The 14239-nt window shown below is 28.2% G+C and overlaps 1 protein-coding gene across 3 annotated transcripts in view; it reads left to right on the top strand.

Annotated features, from left to right (window-relative positions):
• Positions 1-14239, top strand: part of sina (seven in absentia) — a 271097-nt gene that overhangs the window by 228195 nt on the left and 28663 nt on the right. Inside the window, exon 1 of one of the 3 annotated variants that reach the window (XM_071668055.1) lies at positions 13625-13743. The exons of the other annotated variants lie outside the window; for them this stretch is intronic. The gene's annotated coding sequence lies outside the window, so the exon portion shown is untranslated. Of the gene's footprint in view, positions 1-13624; positions 13744-14239 lie in introns of those variants that run through there. 3 annotated transcript variants of the gene reach the window in all.

Here is a 14239-nt window from a genome sequence, read left to right on the forward strand (position 1 = left end):
TTTAAAAGCTCAACATAAGAAGTTGTTTTCATGCAGAATACAAATCTGGTGTTAAAAAAATCGTTTATTCTTCTTTATAATGTTCAGTGAGCCTGTTAAAAAAAAGTCAATTTCAGAAAAATTTCTATTCCTTTCCATCGTATTAACTGGGTATGTATCAGTAACTGAGATCATTATGATACATTTTCCATGATTATTTCAAGTATAGAAGTATTTGAATATCTTATCTTTCAATTTTGAAACAAAAAGTTTTTTGAGCTAAAATATTCCCTGAACTATTACCTTCAATTTTAAGCATTCTTCTCAGAAAAATAGATTTCCCTTAAAATCTCTAAATAAGAAGATACTTTCATGCAGAATACAAATATGGTGTTAAAAAATCGTTTAGTTGTCTTTATAATGTTCATTGAACCCGTTGAATAAAGTAGATTTAAGAATATTTTGTATTTCTTTCCATCGTATTAACTGGGAAAGTATGGGTAACTGAGAGCTTTATGATATATTTTCCATGATTATTTCAAGTATAGAAGTACTTGAATATCTTATCTTTCAATTTTGAAACAAAAAGTTTTTTGAGCTAAAATATTCCCTGAACTATTACCTTCAATTTTTGGCATTTTTTCAGAAAAATAGATTTCCTTTAAAAGCTCAATATAAGAAGTTGCCTTAAGGCACAATACAAATCTGGTGTTAAGAAATCGTTTATTCGTCTTTATAATGTTCATTGAGCCTGTTAAAAAAAAGTCAATTTCACAAAAATTTCTATTCCTTTCCATCGTATTAACTGGGTATGTATCAGTAACTGAGATCATTATGATACATTGTCCATGATTATTTCAAGTATAGAAGTATTTGTATATCTTATCTTTCAATTTTGAAACAAAAAGTTTTTTGAGCTAAAATATTCCCTGAACTATTACCTTGAATTTTTGGAATTCTTTTTCAGAAAAATAGATTTCCATTAGAAACTCTACATAAGAAGATTCTTTCATGCAGAATACAAATATGGTGTTAAAAAATCGTTTAGTCGTCTTTATAATGTTCATTCAACCCGTTGAATAAAGTCAATTTCAGAATATTTTCTATTCTTATCAATCGTATTAACTGGGTATGTATCGGTATCAGAGAGCATTATGATATATTTTTCATGATTATGTCAAATATAGAAGTATTTGAATATCTTATCTTTCAATTTTGAAACAAAACATTTTTTGAGCTAAAATATTCCCTGAACTATTACCTTCAATTTTAAGCATTTTTCTCAGAAAAATAGATTTCCTTTAAATGTTCAACAAAAGAAGTTGCTTTCATGCACAATACAAATCTGGTGTTTAGAAATCGTTTATTCGTCTTTATAATGTTCATTGAGCCTGTTAAAAGAAGTCAATTTCAGAAAATTTTCTATTCCTTTCCATCGTTTTAACTGGGTATTTATCGGTAACTGAAACCAAGACGATATATTTTCCATGATTATTTTAATTATAGATGTATTGGTATATCTTATCTTTCAATTTTAAAAAAAAAGTTTTTTAAGCCAAAATATTCCCTTCAATTTTTGGAATTTTTCTCAGAAAAATAGATTTCCTTTAAAAACTGTTCATAAGAAGATGCTTTCATGCAGAATACAAATATGGTGTTAAAAAATCCTTAAGTCGACTTTATAATGTTCAATGAGCACGTTGAATAAAGTCAATTTCAGAATATTTTCTATTCCTTTCCATCGTATTTACTGGATATGCATCGGTACCTGAGATCATTATGATATATTTTCTATGATTATTTCAAGTGTAGAAATATTTGAATATCTTATCTTTCAATTTTGAAACAAAAAGTTTTTTGAGCTAAAATATTCCCTGAACTATTACCTTCAATTTTAGGCATTTTTCTCCGAAAAATAGATTTCTCTTAAAAGCTCAATATAAGAAGTTGCTTCCATGCACAATTCAAATCTGGTATTAAAAGATCGTTTATTCTTCTTTATATTATTCACTGAACCTGTTAGATAAAGTCTATTTCAGAATATTCTCTTTTCCTTTCCATCGTATTAACTGGGTATGTATAGGTAACTGAGAACATAATGATACATTTTCCATGATTATTTCAAGTATAGAAGTATTTGAATATCTTGACTTTCAATTTTGAAACAAAAAGTTTTTTTGAGGTAAAATATTCCCTGAACTATTCCTTTCAATTTTTTGCATTTTTTTATTAGAATAAATTTCCTTTAAAAACTCTACAAAAGAAGATACTTTCATGCAGAATACAAATATGGTGTTAAAAAATTGTTTAGTCGTCTTTATAATGTTCAATGAACCCGTTGAATAAAGTCAATTTCAGAATATTTTTTATTCCTCTCCATCGTATTAACTGGGTATGTATCGGTATCTGAGAACATTATGATATATTTTTCATGATTGTTTCAAATATAGAATTATTTGAATATCTTATCTTTCAATTTTGAAACAAAAAGTTTGTTAAGCTAAAATATTCCCCTCAATTTTTGGCATTTTTCTCAGAAAAATAGATTTCCTGTAAAAACTCTACATAAGAAGATGCTTTCATGCAGAATACAAATATGGTGTTAAAAAATCGTTTAGTCGGCTTTATAATGTTCATTGAACCCTTTGAATAAAGTTAATTTCAGATTATTTTCTATTCCTTTCCATCGTATTAACTGGGTATGTATCGGTATCTGAGAGAATTATGATATATTTTCCATGATTATTTCAAGTATAGAAGTATTTGAATATCTTATCTCGCAATTTGGAAACAAAAAGTTTTTTGGCATTTTTCTCAGAAAAATAGATTTCCTTTAAAAGCTCAACATAAGAAGTTGTTTTCATGCAGAATACAAATCTGTTGTTAAAAAATCGTTTATTCGTATTCATAATGTTCATTGACCCTGTTAAAAAAAAAGTCAATTTTCACAAACATTTCTCTTCCTTTCCATCGTATTAACTGATTATGTATCAGTAACTGAGATCATTATGATACAGTTTCCATGATTATTTCAAGTATAGAAGTATTTGAATATCTTATCTTTCAATTTTGAAACAAAAAGTTTTTTGAGCTAAAATATTCCCTGAAGTATTACCTTCAATTTTTGGAATTTTTTCAGAAAAATAGATTTTCTTTAAAAACTGTACATAAGAAGATTCTTTCATGCAGAATACAAATATGACTTAAAAAACGTTTAGTTGTCTTTATAATGTTCATTGAACCCGTTAAATAAAGTCAATTTCAGAATATTTTCTATTCCTTTCCATCGCATTAACTTTGTATGTATCGGTATCTGAGAGCATTATGATATATTTTGTATTCTGCATGAAAGGATCTTCTTATGTAGAGTTTTTGAAAGAAATCTATTTTTCTGAAAAAAACTTTTTGTTTTAGAATTGAAAGATAAGATATTTAAACATTTCTATACTTGAAATAATCAGAGAAAATATATCATGATAATCTCAGGTACCGATACATACCCAGTAAATACGATGGAAAGGAATAGAAAAGATTCTGAAATTGACTTTATTCAACGGGTTCAATGAATATTAAAAAGACGACTAAACGATTTTTAACACCATATTTGTATTCTGAACAAAAGAATCTTCTTATGTACAGTTTTTAGAGTAAATCTATTTTTCTGAAAAAAATGCCGAAGATATTCAGGGAATATTTTGGCTTAAAAAACTTTTTGTTTCAAAATTGAAAGACAAGATGTTCAAATATTTCTATATTTGAAATAATCACGAAAAATCTATCGTAATGCTTTCAGTTACCGATACATACCCATTTAAAACGATGGAAAGGAATAGAAAATTTTCTGAAATTGACTTCATTTAAATGGCTCAATGAACATTATAAAGACGAATGAATGATTTTTTACCGTCAGATTTGTATTGTGCATGAAAGCAACTTCTTATGTTGAACATCTAAAGGAAATCTATTTTTTTTGAGAAAAAATATATTTTCATGATTATTTCAAATATAGAAGTATTTGAATATTTTATCTTTCAACTTTGAAACATAAAGTTTTTTGAACTAAAATATTCCCTGAATTATTACCTTCAATTTTAAGTATTTTTCTCAGAAAAATAGATTTCCTTTAAATGTTCATCATAAGAAGTTGTTTTCATGCAGAATACAAATATGGTATTAAAAAATCGTTTAATCTTCTTTATAATATTTATTCAGCCTGTTAAAACAAGTCAATATCAGAAAATTTTCTCTTCCTTTCCATCGTTTTAACTGGGTATGTATCGGTAACTGGAAGCATTACGATACATTTTCCATGATTATTTCAAGTATAGAAATATTTGTATATCGTATCTTTCAATTTTCAAACAAAAAGTTTTTGAAGCCAAAAGTATTCGCTGAACTATTACCTTCAATTTTTGGCATTCTTCTCAGAAAAATAGATTTCCTTTAAAAACTCTACATAAGAAGATGCTTTCATGCAGAATAAAAATATGGTGTTAAAAAATCGTTTTCGTCTTTATAATGTTCATTGAACCCGTTGAATAAAGTTAATTTCAGATTATTTTCTATTTGTTTCCATCGTATTAACTGGGTATGTATCGGTATCTGAGAGCATTATGATATATTTTCTATGATTATTTCAAGTATAGAAGTGTTTGAATGTCTTATCTCTCAAAGTTTCTTGAGCTAAAATATTCCCTGAACTATTACCTTCAATTTTTGTCATTTTTCTCAGAAAAATAGATTTACTTTAAAAGCTCAACATAAGAAGTTGTTTCCATGCACAATACAAACCTGGTGTAAAAAAAATCGTTTATTCGTCGTTATAATGTTCATTGAGCCTGTTAAAAAAAAAAGTCAATTTCACAAAAATTTCTATTCCTTTCCATCGTATTAACTGGGTATGTATCAGTAACTAAGATCATTATGATACATTGTCCATGATTATTTCAAGTATAGAAGTATTTGAATATCTTATCTTTCAATTTTGAAACAAAATTTTTTTTAAGCTAGAATATTCTCTGAACTATTACCTTCAATTTTTGGCATTTTTTTTCAGAAATATAGATTAAATATAGATTAAAAACTGTACATAAGATGCTTTCATGCAGAATACAAATGCGGTGTTAAAAAATCGTTTAGTCGTCTTTATAAAGTTCATTCAACCCGTTGAATAAAGTCAGTTTAAGAATACTTTCTATTCCTTTCCATCGTATTAACTGAGTACGTATCGGTATCTGAGAGCGTTATGATATATTTTTCATAATAATTTCAAATATAGAAGTATTTGAATATCTTATCTTTCAGTTTTGAAACAAAAAGTTTTTTCAGCTAAAATATTCCCTTCAATTTTTGGCAATTTTCTCAGAAAAATAGATTTCCTTTAAATGTTCAACATAAGAAGTTGTTTTCATGCACAATACAATTTTCGTGTTAAAAAATCGTTTATTCATATTTATAATGTTCATTGAGCCTGTTAAAACAAGTCAATTTCAGAAAAATTTTCTATTCCTTTCAATCGTTTTAACTGGGTAAGTATCGGTAATTGAAAGCATTACGATACATTTTACATCATTATTTCAAGTATAGTAGTATTTGAATATCTTATCTTTCAATTTTGAAACAAATAATTTTTGAAGCCAAAAATATTCCCTGAACTATTACCTTCAATTTTTGACATTTTTCTCAGAAAAATAGATTTCCTTTAAAAACTCTACATAAGAAGATGCTTTCATGCAGAATACAAATATGGTGTTAAAAAATCGTTTAGTCGTCTTTATAATGTTCATTGAACCCGTTGAATAAAGTCAATTTCAGAATATTTTCTATTCCTTTCCATCGTATTTACTGGGTATATATGGTACCTGAGATTATTATGATATATTTTCCATGATTATTTCAAGTGTAGAAATATTTGAATATCTTATCTTTCAATTTTGAAACAAAAAGATTTTTGAGCTAAAATATTCCCTGAACTATTACCTTCAATTTTTGGCATTTTTCTCAGAAAAATAGATTTCCTTTAAAAGCCCAGCATATAAAGTTGTTTTCATGCAGAATACAAATCTGGTGTTAAAAAATCGTTTATTTTACTTTATAATGTTCATCGAGCCTGTTAAAACAAGTCAATTTCAGAAAATTTTCTATAAATTTCCATCGTATTAAATGGGTATGTATCAGTAACTGCAATCATTATGATACATTTTCCATGATTATTTCAAGTATAGAAGTATTTGAATATCTTATCTTTCAATTTTTAATAAAATGTTTTTTGAGCTAAAATATTCCCTGAACTATTACCTTCAATTTTTGGCATTTTTCCCAGAAAAATAGATTTCCTGTAAAAACTCTACATAAGAAGATGCTTTCATGCAGGTGTTAAAAAATCGTTTAGTCGTCTTTATAATGTTCATTGAACCCTTTGAATAAAGTTAATTTCAGATTATTTTCTGTTTCTTTCCATCGTATTAACTGGGTATGTATCGGTATCTCAGAGCATTGTGATATATTATCCATGATTATTTCAAGTATAGAAGCATTTCAATATCTTATCTCTCTATTTTGAAACAAACAGTTTTTTGAGCTAAAATATTCATTTTTGGCATTTTTCTCAGAAAAATAGATTTCATTTAAAAGCTTAACATATGACGTTGTCTTCATGCAGAATACAAATCTGGTGTTAAAAAATAGTTTATTTATATTTATAATGTTCAAGGAGCCTGTTAAAACAAGTCAATTTCAAAAAAATTTCTATTCCTTTCCATCGTATTAAATGGGTATGTATCAGTGAGATCATTATGATACATTGTCCATGATTATTTCAAGTATAGAAGTATTTGAATATCTTATCTTTCAATTTTGAAACAAATAGTTTTTTGAGCTAGAATATTCCCTGAACTATTACCTTCAATTTTTGGCATTTTTTTTTCAGAAAAATAGATTTCCTTTAAAAACTGTACATAAGAAGATGCTTTCATGCAGAATACAAATATGGTGTTAAAAAATCGTTTAGTCGTCTTTATAATGTTCATTGAACCCGTTGAATAAAGTCAATTTCAGAATATTTTCTATTCCTTTCCATCGTATTAACTGGGTATGTATCGGTATCTGAGAGCATTATGATAAATTTTTCATGATTATTTCAAATATAGAAGTATTTGAATATCTTATCTTTCAATTTTGAAACAAAAAGTTTTTTGAGCTAAAATATTCCCTGAACTATTACCTCAATTTTAAGCATTTTTCTCAGAAAAATAGATTTCCTTTAAATGTTCAACATAAGAAGTTGCTTTCATGCACAATACAAATCTGGTGTTAAAAAATCGTTTATTCGTCTTTATAATGTTCATTGAGCCTGTTAAAAAAAGTCAATTTCAGAAAATTTCTATTCCTTTCCATCGTATTAACTGGTATGTATCAGTAACTGAGATCATTATGATACATTTTCCATGATTATTTCAAGTATAGAAGTATTTGAATATCTTATCTTTCAATTTGGAAACAAAAAGTTTTTTGAGCTAAAATATTCCCTGAACTATTACCTTCAATTTTTGGCATTTTTCTCAGAAAAATAGATTTCCTTTAAAAATTCTAAATAAGAAGATACTTTCATGCAGAATACAAATATGGTGTTAAAAAATCGTTTAGTCGTCTTTATAATGTTCATTGAACCCGTTGAATAAAGTCAATTTCAGAATATTTTGTATTCTTTTCCATCGTATTAACTGGGTATGTATCGGTATCTGAGAGCATTATGATATATTTTCCATGATTATTTCAAGTATAGAAGTATTTGAATATCTTATCTTTCAATTTTGAAAGAAAAAAGTTTTTGAGGTAAAATATTTTTGGCATTTTTCTCAGAAAAAGAGATTTCTTTTAAAAGCTCGATATAAGTAGTTGCTTTCGTGCAGAATACAAATATGGTATTAAAAGATCGTTTATTCTTCTTTATAATGTTCATTGAGCCTGTTAGATAAAGTCAATTTAAGAATATTCTCTTTTCCTTTCCATCGTATTAACTGGGTATGTATCGGTAACTGAGAGCATTATGATACATTTTCCATGATTATTTCAAGTATAGAAGTATTTGAATATCTTATCTTTCAATTTTGAAGCAAAAAGTTTTTTGAGCAAAAATATTCCCTGAACTAATACCTTCAAATTTTGGCATTTTTTTTCAGAAAAATAGATTTCCTGTAAAAACTGTACATGAGAAGATGCTTTCATGCAGAATACAAATGTTTTCAAAAGATCGTTTATTCTTCTTTATAATGTTATTGAACACTTTGAATAAAGTTAATTTCAGATTATTTTCTATTCCTTTCCATCGTATTAACTGGGTATGTATCGGCATCTGAGAGCATTATGATATATTTTCCATGATTATTTCAATTATAGAAGTATTTTAATATCTTATCTCTCAGTTTTGAAACAAAAGTTTTTTGAACTAAAATTTTTGGCATTTTTCTCAGAAAAATAGATTTCTTTTAAAAGCTCAATATAAGAAGTTGTTTTCATCAATAATACAAATCTGGTGTTAAAAAATCGTTTATTCTTCTTTATAATGTTCATTGAGCCTGTTAAAAAAAAGTAATTATCAGAAAAATTTCTATTCCTTTCCATCGTATTAACTGGGTATGTATCAGTAACTGTGATCATCATGATAAATTTTCCATGATTATTTCAAGTATAGAAGTATTTGAATATATTGTCTTTCAATTTTGAAACAAAAAGTTTTTTGAGCTAAAATTTTTGGCATCTTTTTCAGAAAAATAGATTTCCTTTAAAAACTCACCATAAGAAGATGCTTTCATGCAGAATACAAATATGGTGTTAAAAAATCGTTTAGTCGTCTTTAAAATGTTCATTGAACCCGTTGAATAAAGTCCATTCCAGAATATTTTCTATTCCTTTCCATCGTATTAACTGGGTATGTATCGGTATCTGAGAGCATTATGATATATTTTCCATGATTATTTCAAATATAGAAGTATTTGAATATCTTCTCTCTCAAATTTGAAACAAAAAGTTTTTTGAGCTAAAATATTCCCTGAGCTATTACCTTCAATTTTAAGCGTTTTTCTCAGAGAAATAGATTTCCTCTATAAGTTCAACATAAGAAGTTGCTTTCATGCACAATACAAATGTGGTGTTAAAAAATCATTTATTCGTCTTTATAATGTTCATTGAGCCTGTTAAAACAAGTCAGTTTCAGAAAATTTTCTATTCCTTTCCATCGTTTTAACTGGGTATATATCGGTAACTGAAAACATTACGATACATTTTCCATGATTATTTCAAGTATAGAAGTATTTGAATGTCTTATTTTACAATTTTGAAACAAAACGTTTTTTAAGCTAAAATATTCCCTGAACTATTACCTTCAATTTTTGGCATTTTTCTCAGAAAAATAGATTTCCCTTAAAAACTCTACATAAGAAGATGCTTTCATGCACAATACAAATATGGTGTTAAAAGATCGTTTAGTCTTCTTTATAATGTTCATTGAACCCGTTGAATAAAGTCAATTTCAGAATATTGTCTCTTCTTTCCATCGTATTTACTGGGTATGTGTCGATAACTGAGATTATTATGATATATTTTCCATGATTATTTCAAGTGTAGAAATATTTGAATATCTTATATTTCAATTTTGAAACAAAAAGATTTTTGAGCTAAAATATTCCCTTCAATTTTTGGCATTTTTTTCAGAAAAATAGATTTCCTTTAAAAACTCTACATAAGAGGATGCTTTCATGCAGAATACAAATATGGTGTTAAAAAATCGTTTAGTCGTCTTTATAATGATCATGGAACCCGTTGAATAAAGTCAATTTCAAAATATTTTCTATTCCTTTCCATTGTATTAACCGGGTATGTATCGGTAACTGAGAGCATTATGATATATTTTCCATGATTATTTCAAGTGTAGAAATATTTAAATATCTTATCTTTCAATTTTGAAACAAAAAGTTTTTTGAGCTAAAGTATTCCCTGAACTATTACCTTCAATTTTTGGCATTTTACTCAGAAAAATAGATTTCCTTCAAAAACTCTAAATAAGATGATGCTTTCGTGCAGAATACAAAAATGGTGCTAAAAAATTGTTTAATCGTTTTTATGATGTTCATTGAACCCGTTGAATAAAGTCAATTTCAGAATATTTTGTATTCCTTTCCATCGTATTAACTGGGTATGTATCGGTATCTGAGAGCATTATGATATATTTTCCATGATTATTTCAAGTATAGAAGTATTCTAATATCGTATCTCTCAATTTTGAAACAAAAAGTTTTTTGAGCTAAAATATTCCTTGAACTATTACCTTCAATTTTTGGCATTTTTCTCAGAAAAATAGATTTCCTTTAAAAGTTCAACATAAGAAGTTGCTTTCATGCACAATACAAATCTGGTGTTAAAAAATCGCTTATTCTTCTTTATAATGATCATTGAGCCATTTAAATGAAGTCAATTTCAGAAAATTTTCTATTCCTTTCCATCGTTTTAACTGGGTATGTATCCGTAACTGAAAGCATTACGATACATTTTCCATGATTATTTCAAGTATAGAAGTATTTGAATATCTTATCTTTCAATTTTGAAACAAAAAGATTTTTGAGCTAAAATATTCCCTGAACTATTACCTTCAATTTTTGGCATTTTACTCAGAAAAATAGATTTCCTTTAAAAACTCTAAATAAGAGGATGCTTTCATGCAGAATACAAATATGGTGTTAAAAAGTCGTTTATTCGTCTTTATAATGTTCATTGAGCCTGTTAAATAAAGTCAAGTACAGAATATTCTCTTTTCCTTTCCATCGTATTAACTGGGGAAGTATAGGTAACTGAGAGCATTATTATATATTTTCCATGATTATTTCAAGTATAGAATCATTTGAATATCTTATCTTTCAATTTTGAAACAAAAAGTTTTTGAGCTAAAATATTTCCCAAACTATTGATTACCTTCAATTTATGGCACTTTTTTCAGCAAAAATAGATTTCCTTTAAAAATCTACATAAGAAGATGCTTTCATACAGAATGCAAATATGGTGTTAAAATATCGTTCAGTCGTCTTTTTAATGTTCATTGAACCTGTTGAAAAAAGTCAATTTTAGAAAATTTTCTATTCCTTTCCATCTTATTAACTAGGTATGTATCGGTAACGGAGAGCATTATGACATATTCTCCATGATTATTTCAATTATAGAAGTGTTTGAACATCTTATCACTCAATTTTCAAACAAAAAGCTTTAGAAGCTGAAAAACACCCTGAACTATATTGTTTTTAATTTTTGGCATTTTTCTCTGAAAAAATTTATTTCCTATAATAATTCATTAATAGAACTATTTTTCATGCAGAATACAAATCTTGTGTTAAAAAATCGTTTAGTCTTCTCTATAATGTCATTTAACATGTTAAATGAAATCAATTTCAGAATGTTTTCTATTCCTTTGCATCGTATTTACTGGGTATGCATCGGTTACTGAGAGCATTATGATATATTTTCCATAATTGTTTAAAGTATAGAAGTGTTTCAATATCTTATCTTTCAATTTTGAAACAGAATGTTTTTGGAGGTAAAAAATTCCCTTTGATTTTTGGCATTTTTCTTAGAAAAATAGATATCCTTCAAAAACTCATTATAAGAAGTTCTTGATATACAGAATACAAATCTGGTGTTAAAAAATCGTTTAGTTGTGTTTATGATATTCAATTAACCTGTTAATTGAGGTCAAATATAAAATATTTTCTGCTCCTTTGCATCGTATTTACTGGGTATGTATTGGTAACAGAGAGCATTATGATATTTAATCATTTAATTTATTTTGCTTTGTCGCTGTCTCCCGCGTTAGCGAGGTAGCGCAAGGAAACAGACGAAAGAATGGCTCAACCCACCCACATACACATGTATATACATACACGTCCACACACGCAAATATACATTCCTATACATCTCAACGTTATCCCTGGGGATAGGGGAGAAAGAATACTTCCCACATATTCCCTGCGTATCGTAGAAGGCGACTAAAAGGGAAGGGAGCGTGGGGCTGGAAATCCTCCCCTCTCTTTCTTTTTTTTTTTTTGATTTTCCAAGGGAGGGAACAGAGAGGGGGGCCAGGTGAGGATGTTCCCTCAGGGGCCCAGTGCTCTGTTCTTGACGCTGCCCCGCTATCGCGGGAAATGGCGAATAGTATGAAAAAAAAACCCATCTCAACGTATACATGTATATAAACACACAGACATATACATATATACACGTGTACATAATTCCTACTGTCTGCCTTTATTTATTCCCATCGCCACATTATGATATATTCTCCATAATTATCTCAAGTGTAGAAGTGAATGAATATATAATCTCAATTTCTAAACAAAAAGTTTTTGGCTTTTTTCTCAGAAAAATAGATTTCCTGGAATAATTCATTTTTAGAAGTATTTTTCATGCAGAATACAAATCTGGTGTTAAAAAATCGTTTACTCGTTTTGATGATATTTATTCAACCTGTTAAATGAAGTAAATTTCAGAATATTTTCTGCTTCTTTGCATCGTATTCACTGAGTATGTATCGGTAACTGAGAGCAATATGACATATTTTCCGTAATTAATTCAGGTATAGAAATGTTTGAATATCTTATCTTTCAATTTTGAAACGAAAAGTTTTTCAGCTGAAAAATCCCTGAAGGATATCTTCCATTTTTGGCATTTTTCTCAAAAACTAGATATCCTTTAAAAACTCAATATAAGAAGTTTTTTCATGCAGAATATAAATTTGGTGTTAAAAAATCGTTTAGTCGTCTTTATGGCATCCATGTAACCTGTTATTTCATGTCAGTTTTAAAATATTTTCTGTTCTTTTGCATCGTATTGACTGGGTATGTATCGGTAACAAAGAGCATTATGATATATTTTCCATGATTATTTCAATTTTGAAACAAAAAGTTTTGGGAGCCGACAAATACCTTCAGTTTTTGGCATTTTCTCAGAAAAAATAGATTTCCTTTAATAGTTCATTTTTAGAAGTAATTTTCATGCAGAATACAAATATGGTGTTAAAAATGGTCAATTTACATGAAAAGATGCTAGGACTTTTAAAGATTATGTTGGTGTGTGCTTCCCTTTAAGTACCGGGGGTCAGTAGGTAACCCCAAAAAGGAGCCTTTGTAACTCTGTCATTTTCTTCAAATGGTTGCAACTCAATAATAGCATTATTTCTAAGATCCTCCTACTCATCGAATAAATAAGTTGTGAGTGGCTCTATCTAAGGCGCAGAAAGAAAAATTTGTCCATTCTTTCAGTTCAGCAGGCAAGAGTTGCTTGAGGTTAGGAATCATAATGAATTGATTTTTTTCCACAGATCGCAGTAGGACTTGCTGATTAAGGATGACTGACATAATGAAATCATTTGGATTCTATATAGGAAGAATGCTATATCTAAGGCACAAATTGGCTTGCGTTGATATATTCAGTAGATTTACTTAACATCATAAATGTACCCTTACCGGAACCAATCTTCTTTTTATTATTTTTACCTTTGATTTAATGAATGCTCTATGTGTCTCCCTGGTTAACAAAACCAGAGAGACAGAAAGAATTCTATGAAGACAAAATGTATAGCAATGCCGATCGATAATTATGAGTTTTGAACATGGCGGGGTGAGGTGGTGTGGCCGTGATCAATGTTGTCAGCAGAAGACGTGTTATGGCCGAGCACTGGTGACTCACTCACTCTGCCACCATCAAAACAAATACACATATGAGGTAATAGTCCAGATTACTTGATCCAGAAGCCCCATGTGTTTGTTTCAAAGCTATTTATGTGTGACTCTGAGCAGTATGGTGTGGGGAAAAAGTTTGTAGGTCGTAGATCGTAAATACAGAATTTTCTTATTTCGTAATGTAATATTTCTTCACCGAATTTCAAAATGAATGTCAACTTTGATTTTGAGATCAAAGATCTTGGATAGTGATATTGTAATCTGAAGGTGGTTTGGCGTATTTAAGTGAATATGATGCTTGATATCGATGAAATTGTAACTTGCATGTGTTGTAAAGTCCCGTCAGCTATGAAGAAATCGGATTTAGTTAAGACTATGTTTTATTAAAGATGTTAATATATAACTAATTAATGCAATTGAAAAATTATTGCATCCTATTCATACAAGTTTCATAAAGTGGAATAAGACAAATTGCACAAAGGTTGTAGGCCTTCTTGCAAGATAACGTATCAGTTGTATTTCCCAAATATTTATAACTT

The sequence above is a fragment of the Panulirus ornatus genome, chromosome 12 (genome assembly GCF_036320965.1).
Source record: "Panulirus ornatus isolate Po-2019 chromosome 12, ASM3632096v1, whole genome shotgun sequence".
In the NCBI taxonomy this organism is placed as follows: Eukaryota; Metazoa; Arthropoda; class Malacostraca; order Decapoda; family Palinuridae; genus Panulirus; species Panulirus ornatus.